The sequence below is a fragment of the Odontomachus brunneus genome, unplaced genomic scaffold, assembly GCF_010583005.1.
Source record: "Odontomachus brunneus isolate Ranch 3 - 2012 unplaced genomic scaffold, Obru_v1 Obru_scaffold_086, whole genome shotgun sequence".
In the NCBI taxonomy this organism is placed as follows: Eukaryota; Metazoa; Arthropoda; class Insecta; order Hymenoptera; family Formicidae; genus Odontomachus; species Odontomachus brunneus.
This window is the reverse complement of record NW_022639536.1, coordinates 966,153-970,713: the sequence shown is the minus strand read 5'-3', so window position 1 is coordinate 970,713 and position 4,561 is coordinate 966,153. Positions and strand designations below refer to the sequence as shown.

At 32.6% G+C, this 4,561-nt stretch overlaps 1 pseudogene; it reads left to right on the top strand.

Moving 5' to 3' along the window:
- The first annotated feature begins 3,897 nt into the window (after positions 1 to 3,897).
- Positions 3,898 to 4,557, top strand: LOC116847989 (annotated as a pseudogene).
- Positions 4,558 to 4,561: the final 4 nt, after the last annotated feature.

Here is a 4,561-nt window from a genome sequence, read left to right as displayed (position 1 = left end):
AAAAAAAAAAAAAAAGCGAAGCAGTCGTCGGCGGGACTCGAACGCACGCCGCCGGCGCAAAAATGTATGGACGGGAGCCTTAGTCGGCTCAGCCGCTTACTCGAAAAAGATTCTAATGTTCTTCTTTACATGGGACATAGTTGCGTGACCCTAACTTTGTTTTGTAATTTCTCCTAAACGAAGGCCCATTGGCACAAACGCCTTTATGGTTTTTATTAGCTACATGTAAGCTATCGAACGCACTATGACTCGTTGGAAAAGCGATTTCCTAATTGGCGTCATCTCCTTGTAAGACTATCCTGCACGTAACGCAAGGCCGTTACACAAATATATACAAATGCCTTTTATCAAGTATCCAAGAGGAAGCAATATAAATAATTATTTATACATATGTATTATAAATTATAACGTTTTCTTACTTGTATTTTTGTTTTCATTATGAGGTAAGTATGAAATAATTTGTTTTTGATAACGATTCTGTACTGTATTGCAATTTCTCTCAGCAAGTATTCGTGTATCTGCGATTACAACATTAAATTGGATTATAAAATTCAAGAAAACGAAATTGTTTTTATACAGAACCTTCACCTTAACAGCACAGATATCCCGGATATTTATACACAAAAAAATTATTCGAGGGCTGCGTAGGCTCGTGTCCTAAACGCCTCACGGCTAGGACACGACATCCGCCTGCAGCCGGGAAGCTCATAATGCTTCCTTACTATGGTCTACTAGTGACGGACGATATTTACTAATCGTCACGTCACAAAGTATAATAAATGTATAACGTGTTACTATATATTATATATAAGTATATAATATATATTGAATTACAAGTATAAACTATCAATATCATTAATTTATTAAATATGGTATACATAGAATAAGAACTTCAATAACAATCATTATGAGCAAAAAGTATCATATTGTCGAATTTGATGATGGCCTTCAAATCATACCAGATAATTGGTTTACTAATGGAGAAAAGACTGCGTTATATTGGCCAAATGTTTCCAATGAAAAAGAGTATGATAAAGCAGTCGAAAAAATGAAAGACTTTAATAGAAATAATGTAACAATAGTTCCTGTTAAAAGAATATTTGAAGTACAAGTAAGTCAAAACTTTTGCCTATTAAAATTCTGTATCAAATTGTATCCTACTAAATATACAATGGAAAGTATTGTAATCTTCGTCAGCAGGATACAGATTATTCTACAATCGGTGACTCGGCTGTTTTTAACAATAATGAAATGGTTACAAGAAAAGTTGCGTGGCCAACCAACAGAAAAAGAAAGTTGATATTTAACGAACGTGTTATGGCAGTAATGCGAAGTGATAGTAAGATTTATTAGAAAAGGTTGGCTGTATAAAATGAGTACATAAATATAGAACGGTGAATTTGAATAAGTGCTTGAGTGCGCATACTGGTTCTCTAACAATCTTTATGTAATATTTTTGTTTGCAGATACTTTTGGTAATGCTAAAAATAAGTTAAAATTGACAGAAAAGTTGTCAGATGTAAATTCTGATGAAGACAATAATGTTGCTAAATGAAAAAGAAGATTATATGCACAGAAAGTTATTTCTTCAAGTAGTGAAGAGGAACCTACACAACCTCCGAAGAATAAAAAAATAGATAAATATCCTGATGTACAAAATATGAAACATTCAAAATCACATAAAGCTACACTAAATGATATAGATAATAGATCAGAAAAGTTTAATAATGAAATACAAGACGTATACAATGATAATTATGAATCTATTTCAAATATTCAACAAATAAGTGGTAAATTATTGCATTTATGATACAATATAAAGCATGATTCCAAGAAATAATCTTTAATTATATATGAATAAAGTTAATAATAAAATAGTTTTAATTACATATGTACAGTCATGGACAAGTGTATTGTCCGACTTTTTCTGATAAGTTTTGGAATTGAACAGAATTGCCCAATGAGAGAACGAATTTTTGAAAGATAAAGACTTTCACATTGAGCCATTCAGCGGCGTTCTGAAACTTATTTAAAAAAGTAGGACAATACACTTGTCCACGACTGTACAAAATAAATTTTATGTCAATATAAAAAGTAAAACTATTTTTATTTGGGACGTAAAATGCATACTTGTAACTTACGCTAACCAATCAATTATATCTGTTACTATTTACTTATTATAGCTCAGACGATTAATTGGCTGATGCAAGTTACACGTACGTATCTTATGTTCCATGTGAAAGCAGCCTAAATGTTACAATGTCTTTCGAACTTCTTTTTTGAACTTCTCAATGAATTCCATTAAAGTGCAAGTAGACAAAAGATCAAAATAGTTAGACATGTATTTTTTATTTCGACATTAAATCGATTCAAATTCATTATTATTGCACTGTAACAACTTTGTGTTAGTTCTTGCCCTGGCAGCACACGATCTCCCATAAATGTTTCGAGAATATTTCTGGTACATTGAGATGTACTCAAAATATCTTTAGAACATTCCCGGGATATCTGTGCTGTTAAGGTGAAGGTTCTGTATAAAAGCAATTTCGTTTTCTTGAATTTTATAATCCAATTTAATGTTGTAATCGCAGATACACGAATACTTGCTGAGAGAAATTGCAATACAGTACAGAATCGTTATCAAAAACAAATTATTTCATACTCACCTCATAATGAAAACAAAAATACAAGTAAGAAAACGTTATAATTTATAATACATATGTATAAATAATTATTTATATTGCTTCCTCTTGGATACTTGATAAAAGGCATTTGTATATATTTGTGTAACGGCCTTGCGTTACGTGCAGGATAGTCTTACAAGGAGATGACGCCAATTAGGAAATCGCTTTTCCAACGAGTCATAGTGCGTTCGATAGCTTACATGTAGCTAATAAAAACCATAAAGGCGTTTGTGCCAATGGGCCTTCGTTTAGGAGAAATTACAAAACAAAGTTAGGGTCACGCAACTATGTCCCATGTAAAGAAGAACATTAGAATCTTTTTCGAGTAAGCGGCGTAGCTGAGCCGACTAAGGCTCCCGTCCATACATTTTTGCGCCGGCGGCGTGCGTTCGAGTCCCGCCGACGACTGCTTCCCTTTTTTTTTTTTTTCAATTTTGGATATATAAAAGACACTACATTAATCATTATTTATTTTTTTAAATTTATTTTGTTTTTCTATGTAAAAATAAGGACATTTCGGGATGTTTGAACGCAATACGAAATAAAAAACAGTTTTAAAGTCATGAACTGATTATATTTCTCATGCAATGTACATGTGTTATTTTGTCAAGAATATTTTGTACAATATAAACTTTCTTTTATAATTATATATTTATTTACATACGATAAAAGGTTTCCATCGCTTCGCAATGTTGTGGATGAAAATTGATGTAAAAATAAACATCGCATATCGATGTACATCTTGGCGGTATAAATTATAAATTATATTTTGGTTTATTATTTTTGTTGTTGAATTTTTTATATGTAGAATAAAAGTGTGAAATATTATAAAAAGATGAGACTCGCAAATGGACAAGCAGGTATATTCGTCAGTGTTCACTTGTAAGAAAGGACCTTTGTTAGGTAGAGTCCCCCCCTCCTTTCGACCTTTTTAACGGTTTTCACAGAGGGACTCTCACACGTTGTAACGGTCTGACCAGTTTCGTGGTAGCATTTGTAAAGAGAGCGTGGTACGAAACATCAGTAAAAATGGAGACAACATTTATTACCGATGAAACTGTCGAATATGTGCAACTTCTTGCAAAGTGCGATATTTCGAAGGAAGACTTGACGGATGCGGTTGAATATTTTCGTGGTAAATATATTAATGAAGAATTAATTATCTGCTTTCATAACGTCACAGTATATTTCAAATTATAATGTAAAATAATTGTTTGTAGATATTGCTGTACGCTTTAATTTAATATTTGTTGACGCCCCACGCAAATTTTCGAACAATGCTAAATTAGTTGGCGGCAAACTTTTTGAAAAATTTATTAAACTATTAGGAGAGCATGAAATTTTGGACGACATTGAATATTATACAGAAGAAGAACAAAACGTGGTTGTATGCGAAAATATGCCGAGTACAAGTAAGAATACACCCGATGAATTGGAAGATTATGAACCTCCAGAAAAAATTTCTACGCATAAAGTAGTGCCATACGATACAAAATTAAAAGTCGTACTGACAGCATAAGAACATCCACAGTGGTCTTTCAAAACATTAAAGCATCATTTTAGAAAATATTTAAACCATCCTTCTGATGTTACGAAATATAAAAAAGCTGTTTTGTCAGGCGGTACTTTTAGAGACAAATTAAATACAATAAAAACTAATGTGTACGATCGCTTCACAGAAGCAAGAAATAAGAATCAATTAGTTACGCGACGTTTGCTTCAACAGTGGGCTATTGCTGCAGCCGCACAATATAACAAGCCAAAAGAAGAACAAGACAGCGAAGAACATACAAATGTTTTTCATTTCGTAGCATCCAGCACGTGGTTGACCAACTTTTTACACGATTATAGGATATCGAATCGTCGCGTTGTTCGAT